The 12217-nt window shown below is 34.4% G+C and overlaps 1 protein-coding gene across 2 annotated transcripts in view; it reads right to left on the bottom strand.

Moving 5' to 3' along the window:
* The window catches only part of LPAR4 (lysophosphatidic acid receptor 4), a 430666-nt gene that overhangs the window by 41595 nt on the left and 376854 nt on the right, over window positions 1-12217 (bottom strand). For both annotated transcript variants that reach the window (XM_036226969.1, XM_036226970.1), the window contains one exon: window positions 9374-9424. The gene's annotated coding sequence lies outside the window, so the exon portion shown is untranslated. The remainder of the gene's footprint in view (window positions 1-9373; window positions 9425-12217) is intronic.

The following is a 12217-nucleotide window of genomic DNA, read 5'->3' as shown; positions in this document are numbered from 1 at the left end:
TCATTGGAATGTATGTGCCTTTAGCCTTCCTGGCTCCCAGAATCTCCCCCAAGGATACAGCCTCGAGATAAAAATTTGGTGTTGAGACTAAATGGATGGTATATATGACTAAAGCCTCTTTTATATGTAACCAAATCCAGTTAAGGCCTCTATATAAACTTTTAAGATTTGGCAGGTGGGTGAGGAAATCTACTCATCTTCTGCCACCCAAGGCAAGACTCATTAAGTAAATGTCCTTTCTTATTAAACCTAATACCTAATAATCTGGAGTGATCTGCCTCTTTCTTCAGTCTCTCCCTGCTCTCTTCTTAGGCACCAGTTTCAAATTACAGCCAGGAAGTTCCTGATGAGTTTGCAAAACAACAAACATCCGACACCATGCAGTTAGCTTTATTTTACATCACTAATATTCAGGGAAATGCAAATCAAAAACAAAGTGAGATATCACCTCACACCTGCTAAAATAGCTATTATAAAAAATATAAGAGGTAATAAATGTTGATGAGAATGTGGAGAAAAGGGAACTTTTGTATACACACTGTTGGTGGGAATTTAAATTGCTATAGCCATCATGAAAAACAGTATAGAGGTTTCTCTCCTGTAATTAACTATTTACTGGTAGTTACAACACAGTAATACCTTAGTACCGCTTCTCACAAGGGGCAATGATGACTTCCACTGGGTTACTCCTGTTAACCCAGCAGGCCAGACTCCACTCTGGCATTGTAAGACATAGGCATGCCTGCAAAATGGCTCATTAGACATTTTCTCCTTGGGGATATATTCATAATATCCTGTGCTATTGTGTTTTCAGCTTCAAGTGTGCTGATCTTATTTTCTTAAATAAACAGAAACCATAATCTACATTATGTGTAGTTATGTGGCCTCGGACAAATGATTTACCCTCTCTGGGCCTCAGAATTCCCATCTATAAAATAAAATATTTAGACTACATGAATACTAAGGTATCTAATTTCTATCAATCTCTCAGTCAATGGTATTTGCCAGTATCAGTGCTTTCTCTTTCTCTCTCTCTCTCTCTCTCTCTCTCTCTCTCTCTCTCTGTCACACACACACACACACACACACACACACACACACACACGTCCCAATCTCATTCTTATGTAAATACTGACACAATATGGTAGCAAGGAAAGAACACTGGATTTGTCCTCAGAATAGTTCACTTTCCATCCTCCTTCTACTATCTAATAGCCTTGGGAAGATGGCATCTATCATATGTCTGTACTTAATTTTTCAATCTGTAAAATAGAGGGAAGGAGAGATATCAACTAAGTAAATTTTTAAAGGTATTTTCCATCTACATCTGAGAACCCTGTGTCTCAAAAGTGAACTACTTTACAGGTATCCTTCTGAATTTCTTAGCTTGATTATTAGCAGAATTACTTTCTTGGTTACCCAGGCTCTCTTCAATTCCCTATGTCCAATCAATAAGTTTTCCCAAATATCTTTTGCAAACATCTACTTCTCTCCATCCTCACATTTACTATCTTACTCGAGTTCATCCCTTGCACTGTTGCCAGAGTGATCTTCCTGAAGAACATTAAGGACATGTCATTCTAGTGCTCAAAATTCTTTAGCGGCTCCCTATTGCCTTCAATAAAATATTCAAACTTTTCTATTTTGTCACTTAAAGGCTTCCGTGCTAACATCCCACTTATGTATTCACTATTTCCAGACAGTGTCTTTCACTTTCTCACTTTCATACGTATGCTCAATAATATTCCCTCTGCCAAACAACAGCTTCTTTATAGAAATCATTTTTACTTTTGGATTCCAGACATCCTTTAAGGTTCAGCTTTCATTCTTACTGCCGCCATAAAAACTTCTCTGATGTCCTAAATAGATAAAATTTCTCGCTATGCTCTAGTCCCACAGCACCGTTTCTGAATTCCTCTAATGGTACTCATTACATTCTGCTCTGTATCAACTTATCCACGTACATGACATTTTCCTTCACTGGGCTGTAATTTTATTGAGACCAGACTCTATATTTTACTTACTCTGGTTACTACTCTTACATTTAGATTAGCCTTATGCAGGGCCCTGCTGCTCTGCACATAATAAGCACACAAAGAAATTTAAAATCCATGGAGCTGACTCTAAATAAAGAACAGAGACAGTTTGAGTGCAAGCCTACCTACCAAAGCTGTCACAGAGTGGATGAATTCTTTCTCCAAGAACTCAGAGGAGAGAAAAAAATCAGACATGCCAAGTTTATAAAAAAGCCAATGGCCTATATAGTTGGGGTCATAAAGAGTTAATGTACTGAGAACTCATAGACAAGGAGGTTTATAAATTCACAAGACACCCAAATATTGAAAAATGAAAAGCGGAAAGTATTATCCCCATCAAAATAAAGCAAGATGACTCCTGACAGTTATCTTCTGATTAATAAAGTCTAGAAATCATGACAGGCAATCTGTCAAGCCTGAATTAAAATTGGACCATAAGCAATCAGAAACATAGTTACTAATCAAAGATATATTTTACCAGACCAACTTAATCACTTTCTATTGGAACAAATTAGAATTATTATCAAATGAAAGCCAGCATCAGACATCCATAAAATTAATTAAATCAGTCGACAGCTATCTTCTGGGTTGTTGGTGGGAACACAATTGACATCAGGGCTGATTGGCTCTGAGGGCCATCTATATGCATGTATAGAGGAATGAGAAGAAGTAATGATCTGATAATGGTTTTAGGCATCATAGGGTCAAATAACGAACAGGGATTATGATCCATTTATAAATAAAAATATAAACCCTTGAGTGCACAAAAGAATTTTCTAAATCTCAGTTTTACCATATTAGTAGTAAGTAATCTCAAATAAAGCCATTAAAAGACCACTGCCGACTGGAGCCAAAATTGTGAGGTTGGCTTAATTCGTATTCATTGACCATGCAATACTGTTTTCTATGTCTCTCTTTTTATAATATCTGCTCCTTCTTTGCACCTTCCCAAGTGCCCTATGGCTTCACACTGTTCCACAGTGATCCAAGATCCCCTACCGTGACTCTATTCCCCAATCGTGAGGGCCTTGGACATACCTTTTCCCCCTATGAACTAAAAATTTCCATTTCCTGTCTCCTGCTCACCACAATACTCAGCCCTCAAATGGCTCCATGGATCTGAATGTACATAAGGAGAGGCTGGGAACCTACGACAGCTTGAGTTAGTTATCTCTTTAAGAAGATCAGTATGTTAACACAAAACAACTAAATCCAAAAGTTGGAAACTCTAATAATGGTGGGTTTTTCAGATATATCTGCAAGCTCGGCGAGTAATTTTTTCTTCTTAAAGCAAGATAACAGCTAGTTGACTGTGGCTTTGTACAAGCCACTTGGCTTCCAAGAGCATAGATTTTTCCCCTCTGAAAAATTGAATGGGTTATCTAGATTCTTTCCAGTTCTAACAATTTTTACTCAGTAAATCTCAGCATTTACTACTCTAATTATTTTGCCTCTGCATAAGTGTGGCCCTAGTTGTTATGAATCACACTGATAAAGAAAAATCCTGTATTTTTCATGTTCCATGGCACTGCTACCAAACATATTTGTACTCAACTCAATAGAACTAATTCCGCTATAATATACACTAAGTTAAAGATATTGGCTAAAGTGGTACACCTGTACAATAGAAAGATATACCTCAAAAAGGTACATGTTCAATAAGATGTCTCTGATGTATAATGGGAAAAATATTGATTTTAGAGTTAAGTAACTTGGGTTCAAATCCTAGGTCTACTACTCATTAGCTCTGTGATTAGCTCTAGGCAAGTCTGTTAATTTCTTAAACATTCAGTGTCCTGTTTCCTAAAAGACAGCCTACATATTCCTAGTCTCCAAGTCCAGGGGCTGCTGCAAGGGTTAAATGAGAAAATGTATGTGAAGTATATAGCACAGAGTCTGTAAAATGTCAAAAATTTAATTTACATTATTGGAATCTGAATTTGAAATAGGAGTTGCTGAAGTTCTCACTTGAGAAAAATCTTGATGCAAATTATATGTGTATAATTTCCTCAAGGATAATCCATGTTGTCTTATATGGCACGATTTCCTTCCTTTCTAAGGCTGAATAATACTTCATTGTATATATATACCACATTTTCTTTATCCATTCATTCGTTGATGAAAATTAAGTTATTTTCACAATTTACTATTCCACTTATATGAAGTATCTAAAATATTCGAACTCATAGAACCAAAGAGTAGAATAGTGGTTGCCGAAGGCTGGGGTTGGAAAGAATGAGGGGTTGCTTTTCAATGGATATAAAGTTTCATTTATGCAAAATAAAAAAGTTCTAGAAATCTTCCGCATAACACTGTGCTTATACTTAATGCCATTGTATTATACACTTAAAACTGTGTTAAGAGGGTAGCTCTCATCTGAAGTGTTCTTACCACAATTTAAAAAAATGATTGTGTATGAATGAAATTAATAGGCTGATCTAGAAGGATTGACCTGTAAAAAAAATTCATAAGCATATATTCCCCTCATAACATTATTTGTTTCTGTTTTGTTATAAAGAGAAGAAAAAGTGAAAAAGAGAACATTTTACTTTTCTTAGGGATTAAGTCCACTTTTCTAAATTCCCACAGGTTATTGTTATTGTTGTTATTTTACATTTATCAAAATATAAAAATGGAATGTCTTCTTAGAGAGGTAATAGAAAGCCGTATAAGAAGCATTTGTGATAGCTAATACTTACTAGATTTTATAAAGTAATACTTTCTGGGGCTTTTTGAAGAACCTTTAAAGGTCCTTATTATGACACAAGGAGATTTTAATCTTCAAACAAGAATTTTACTTACAGAGATATGTACAGTGAGACAAAAGTTACACAAAGGCTTTGATTTCCATATAAGAACTCAACTGTTTTCACAACAAGTGAGATGCTTTTAATCATAAATAAATAATGCATAACTTGGTCTTCTGTCAAGTAAGAATTTTGTAAAATATACAATTTAATTATACATGAGCTAAGCACATTGTGTTTCTTTGTTTATACAGTAATTTTAGCTTTACACTATATTCAGCGAGGAAAATGAAGTTCTCATCAATTTCACAAACTTTTATATGAGTGCCTACTCTTATCATTTAAGGAACTAAGTTAATGATTAAGGGACCCCAAAATGAATGACACATTATCTCTGCTTTTCATATAGCATAGATTCCTTGTTAGGGAGATAGATGTGTACTACTCTAAGTATTCTAGTTTAGGTGACTGAGTGATACCATTAGCTGGAAAAAAAAAAGGTAGAAGGAAGTTCCAGTTTGGAGAAAAAGAATGAGTTTGTTTTTGAACAGCTTGTGTTTGACATGCCTATAGGACACCTAGGCTGAGAAGTCTGGTGTATATAGATAGACAGACTGGGGCTCAGAAAAAAATTCCAGAGCTGTAGATATAGATTATTGATTTATATTCATAAAGATGTAGTTGAAGCCAAGGGATTAAATATAATCTCCCAGGGAAAGCAAGAATAAAGAAATGGAAACAAAAATCTGAGAAAGGTGCAAGAAGGAATACTCTTAAGGGGACAACATAATAATAAAAGACATAGAAAGAATATGATAGTTCCAAACAAATATCACCGATTGAACCTAAATATTTAATTTTGTTCTCTTGTGAAACTTCATTAATACAACAGTATGGATTTTTTAAAGAGTAACAAACTCACAAATATAAAGAGAACAAGACAATTTGAGAAGCTAGAAAGCAGGTGGTTGAGTGATCACTAATTTAACAACAAGAAAAATTGAAGGTAATTGCCTCTGGAAATTGGGAAATGTAGGAGAAAGATGCAGGGGAACTACTAATTTTTGTTAACTCTTGTGACAAGCTTAGTAGAACTCTAGTGGCTAACATCTGAATGAATACATGTAGGTTGAGGAGTAAATCAAAGGTGAAGAATTGGAGACATTGCATATTAACTATGCCTTCAAGAAGTGTGGTTATAAAAGGAATGAGACTGATGTAGCTTGAGCAATAAAGACGAGAAATAAAAGTCTTCGTATCTGTGTAAAACAATTGTGACTGGAACACATTTTCAAGCTGTGAGGAAAGATAAGAAGAGTTAAAATGAAGTTCAGTGTTATGGAAGAAAAAAAGGAAAAAGTTGAATGATTACAGGGATATTGGATGAGGAAGATGATAATTGTTCACCTGGTCTCATTTTTAGTGAAATAGATATGTAGGGCATCTGCTCAAAGTGAGGAGGTCAGAAGTAAGGGCTTGAGAAGAGAAATGAAGTTTTGGAACAGCTGCAGTAGAAAATGGAAGGAGCCAAATACAGATAGGAAAAAGATTAAGAATGAGAGTTGAGGGTCCAGCTAAAGTTGGAAAGCACATATTTGTATTGAAGCCAGTGAGCATGGATATGCAATTTTTCCCAGATGTGTCTTCAGCAATCTGGAAACGAAAACAGGCAAATTTGACCATTGAACTGAGCCAGGACTGGGCAGGAATTGCCAAAGCTATGAGATGGAAAGTAGAGTCAAAGAATGGAAAATTTTTGTAAGAGTGTCATTAAATGGGGTTCAGAACAAGAAGAAAGGGAAAAGACAGGATGTAATTGCTAGCCGAAAAAAAATGAGTAAGAAAGAAGGGAATGGAGGTCATGAGAAAGAAAAATTTGATTGATCCAACAAGGTCATTCCTCAGTGTTTCACATACAAGAAAGTTTAGGTAACCATTGCTCCTGTGACCAAATCTCTGAACCCTTTTATCTGGATAGCTATCAGTTTTCCAGCAAATGTGGTGTTAATGAGACTTACATGACTGCTGCTTTTTACCATGAGTTACTTTACTGTGGTGATCTTTATTCCAGTTTCCCCATTGTTTTTAAGGTATTTCTTTCAACTAATCTTAGCCAATTCAGCTTGTGTGGAGGAGGAGACTGAGGCACAATGAGAGGAAATATGTATTTAATAATGTTCTTTTGTGTATAGCTCTAGGTTTGGCTCAAAGACTCTTTACTGTGGGGAACACAAAAAAAACATTTGGAAGTTATCAATTTTCTGAATGTCCCAAAGTACAGCCTGCTGTGAACAGAAATCCTGGCTAATATCATTTCAGTCCTCCTCTAGAGGGCAGCTGCTTCCCTTATCAGTTTAGAAGTACATCAGCCTCTGACTTTACAGCAGTTGGAAAGTGCAGTGTTCAGAGGGTGTTTGTTCATCATAGAATGCCGAGGATTCAGGCCTATCAATTCACAACCCATAAAGCCCTCCTCCAGCCTTTTGGATCACATCACCAGGGTTTCCAGAGACACTTTTATTTCTACCCATGAAGCTGTGGTAAATTTATACATATTTGCATAAGTAATAATTGCCCCTCACAAGGGAAAAGAGTAGAAGTAACTCATTCAGCCTTCGTCCAGTATGTGAAAATATCTCATACCCCTGACTCTATTTCTTCATTATGAAATGGTTTATTGGTCTTCTGGGCATTTTTAAGTCTGTAATTAAAAGAGTAAAAGTATGACTGTAAGTATGCATGAAAGTAGCAATATTTGCAGTTTTATAAGTTTAAACAAAACCAAAATAATCTAGTTTTGTATAAAATAAAAATTTTCTTTTGCTTACCCAGGTGCTAAATGATTCTTGCTGAAAAGTCCCTTAAAGACGTAACCGAGCAAAGACATTTCTTCCAAATAAAACTATATTCCCAAATAATAATAACCTAATTGAAGATCCCTTCAGGTGAGAAATCAAGACATTATATGTATATTCAAAATATATAAAGAACTCATGTAACTCAATAGCATACAAAAAAGAAAAAGATAAAACAATCTGATTAAAAAATTAACAGAAGTTCTAAATAGACATTTTTTTCTAAATAAGACATACAGATGGCCAATGGGTACATGAAAAGAATCTCAACATAATTAATCATCAGAGAAATGCAAATCAAAAACAGTGCGATATCACCTCATGCACCTGTTAGAATGACTATTATTGAAAAGGCAAAAAATAGTAAATGTTGCCGAGGATATGGGGAAAAGGGAACTCTCATATACTGTTGGTGGGAATGTAAATTAATGCAACCACTATGGAAAACAGCATAGGGGTTCCTCAAAAAAATCAAAAATAGAACTATCATATGACCCAGCAACTCCACTGCTATATATGTGTTCAAAGAAACTGAGAACATTAATTCAAAAAGATATATGCACCCCTATGTTCATTGCAACATTATTTACAGTAGCCAAGATATGGAAATAACCCGTGTCTCTTTCCCTCTTTCTCTCTCTCTACATATATGTATATGAATATATAATATATTCATATAGATTATATAGATTATATTATATATTATATTAATAATATTTTATATTATTTCTATATAATAATATAATATATAAAACATAATATAACATGGAATATACCAGAACACACCATGGAATACTATTCAGCCATAAAAAATTTAAATCTTGTCATTTGCAACAACATCAATGGACCTTGATGGTATTATACTAAGCGAAATAAGTCAAATAGAGAAAGATAAATACCATATATGCAGAATCTAAAATGACAAAACAAGACAAGAAAATCAAGCTCATGGCTACCAGAGAGGACATGGGTGGAGGTTGGTAAAATGGATGAAATGAGTCAAAAGTTACAGACTTTCACTTATAAACCAAAAAAGTCATGGGGATGTAATATACAGCATAGTGACTATAGTTAATGGTACTATATTGCATATCTGAAAAAATTTCTGAGAGTAAATTGTAAAGGTCCTCATCACAAGAAAAAAGAAAAAAAATTGTAACTATGTACCATAATAAACGGTAACTATACTTATTGTGGTGATAATTTTGCAATGTATACAAATACTGAATCATGTCGTACACCTGAAACTTGAAAATTGTATGTCAAATATAGCTCAATAAAAAAAAATACTCTGCATATTCAAATAACTTCAGCCTGTTAGCTAAGTATTTGCTGATTTTAACTTGTAACCTCACTCTCACATTGTAAAAAACCATTGTGCAAACTATGTTCGCTAAAACTTAAATGTAAGACACTTGTTTTCCTATAAGTTTGAGATGAGAGAAAATGTGCTTTTGTGATACCTCTGGAATATTCTGGGTTTGACTTTAAATGAACTCAGCCCACTAAAACTATCCACAGTGATTTTAATTACACTTTTGACTTTTATATCCTGTTTCTTTCAGGTAATTATTTGTGATCTTGGTGTCTCTTTTCATACCAGAGCCTTTGGTTTATTGACTTTCATTCTTCAAATACAACATACTATGAAGAAAAATGTCTTTCAAAACTCTGACATACACTGTTTGACCATAGAGAGTCCCATTCTAGGAGAGAGTCATTAAAAATCTCTTACCATTAACCAGAATATGCTCTCAGTTGGGGATGGGCAGGAGGATCTCCTCGCCTGCAAGTTTTATAAAAGTAAAGAAATAAAGACAGCAGTCACTTTTAGATACATATGTGCATGTCACAGTTTTTGTCAGGCTGTCTTGGCAGCTCAAAAATTTAAATAATTCTATATGTACTATATACTTGAAACTAATAAAATAAAATTTTAAGAATTAAACAATTCTAATGTTAGAGGGGATTATAAGACTACTGTATTTCAAAATGTTTATGATCATCTAATGGATCAAGGACACTTATTGCAAAATAAGCCAAGAAATTTGTCTTACAAGAATATTTACAATAAGAAAAAGTACCCAAAAGACAGCCCTTTTTGTATAAAGGCTGGAAACATCTTTTTGGTGACTTAAATTTCTCTCCAGTGAAACATGGCCAATTTATGATTCAAAGCAGAAATAAAAACTGAAATAAAACTACAAAGTGTTCCTTTAGTAAAATTTTCTTTTTTTCAGAAATTCATAATAGGTCTGATTTATGTCTTATCCAGATTCAATGTACTGGTAAATCACTAAAATTTCCTTTAAAGAGGGAATTTATTATTAAGGACTCAGGTCTTAATTATGAAACCACAGTAAACTTTAATATAAAATAACTGCCAGTACAGTTAGTAGCAGGTCATTTTAATACCTTGAAAGTGAAGAAACTAATATATCTTAACAAAGGACAACTCATTAGGCCAATTATGTACTCATATGCATGGTATAATTTGGAAAACCCTAGAAAGAACATCCTAACTCAAACTATCTCCCCAGAACATGCTTTGTTGATTGACATTTCTACCATGACAGTCTCTCTCTTAGGTTAAGAATATTGTTACAGTAAGTCTACCCTTGAGAGGTAACATACAAATTACCACAAACAAATGAACGTAGCTTTATTATATATTCCCTATCAGGGAGAAGAGCTCTGGCAGTGATGAAGAAACACTAGGATGTATGAGTAAAATAAAACAATGGGCAGGAGAAAGGTCTGAGTTTCTCATTGGGTTCCACTTGGAAGGGGAGCCTGAGTGCTAAGGACATAAGGATTGGATAGACTCTGAAAGGAAAGGTGGCATACCATAAACACCATAATGCGGTGAAAAGAACGTAAGCTTAGTAACTGAAACACCTAGTTCTAGTCTTTTGTCTAGAAATTATATACTATGACCTTGGATAAATCACTTTTCCTCCCTAGATTCAAATGTTTCCATCCATCAAAAGGGGATAAGGTTAATGAAATAATTTCTGAAGCCCTCTTCAGCACTCTTTTAATCAGAAAAGGTATGGGCAGGGTGCTGTTGAAGACAAACTGGCACTATTGTTCCTAGTCTTACTCTTAACCTCTGAGCCCCAAATAACCTTCTGTGGAGACACAATAGAAACAGTAGAATTTAAAATGGATTACCCTTTAAAGGAACTCGTTCCAGTGAGTAACAACAATACCTATCAAAGAAATAATCATTCTTCTTCCTTTGTTCCTTCTGCTCTGTCATTGTTTTGGTTGTTAAAACTGTTTATTAACAAAGTCCAAAACAGTTTTCTCCATCTGACACAACATATTCAAGACACATTTTTTCTATCTTCACTTTACCACATTTCATTTACTGAAGATGCAAGGCTTATCAAACTAAATTCTCCTTTATTTTCCTAGCTTGCCTTTCAGATATGTGTTGTAACAAAACCATAAAACATGGAAGTGATCATAGAGTGAAAGACTACTCTATGAAACATTTAGAGGCTCCTTACCAGTATGAGATTGCTTTTTATAATTAGTGTTCAAAAGTATTGCAAAATTCATGTTGAAATGCCCTAAGCAATGCTGTCCTATCCCCTTGGAGATCATGCCTCAGTCTAAAAAGATTTTACTGCCAAGAAAATTATAACTGGTACTAAACTCAAGCCCTCTTCTAACTTTTACTCCCATGCTTGCTCATTAAACATTAGACAATAAGGAAAGGAAGTTCCCTCTCCATTGCTGCTTTATTATCAACGATTTCCAGTTTTAATCAAAATATCATAGTTGAATCAACTTTATTTAGTCTATATTCTTTCAGCTGTTTAACATAATTTTATTTTGACCAAATTGTTCTGATTAAATTTGCTTGGGTCTCTTCTCATAAGAATAAAAAATAAGGAATTTCCACTGCCATTAAGAGGTGGCTAGTTCCTTTTGCCAATGGAACCCATAGCTTTGTTTCAGCAAAGGCATTCCTCAGGTCATATGCTAACTACTATATTCTAATTGTCCAAATTGCATAGAAAAGGCACATGCAGTGCTCTCTTTATCAGAATAGACACTTGATATATGGGTTAAGACACAAATTTTAAAATTGTTTTATCCTTGAAATCTTACTATCCACTTAACACAGTGGTATCTTTGGCCTATTTGAAATCTTCACTCTAATTGCTCATTTTGATGTGGTTATATCATCCCGACAAACGGGAAATTTGTTTTGGAATTGTTATTTGTGTGAAGTACAAAACATTCACAAACTATTTATTCCAATAAATGTGGACCTCATGAGAAAAATATTCACCAAGGATTATGGCTGTGTTTGATACAGTGATCTCCTAGTATATTCTGGAAGTAAATTTGGAATGAGAAAAGTAGGGAAGTTCTGTAGTTTCTCAAGGACATCAGAGAACAACCAAAAAGTATGTACCAGTTAAATTCACGTCATTGTGAAGTGTATAAAGGTAAATAAGCATGTTTTTTGCCCTTATAATGCTTAGGAAATATATTTATTTAGCATAAAAATCATAGTCCAAATATGGTGAATGCCACAAATAAGGTACAAAAAATTGCTAAA

The sequence above is a fragment of the Rousettus aegyptiacus genome, unplaced genomic scaffold (genome assembly GCF_014176215.1).
Source record: "Rousettus aegyptiacus isolate mRouAeg1 unplaced genomic scaffold, mRouAeg1.p scaffold_m13_p_9, whole genome shotgun sequence".
Lineage (NCBI taxonomy): Eukaryota > Metazoa > Chordata > Mammalia > Chiroptera > Pteropodidae > Rousettus > Rousettus aegyptiacus.
This window is presented reverse-complemented; position numbering and strand designations above follow the sequence as displayed.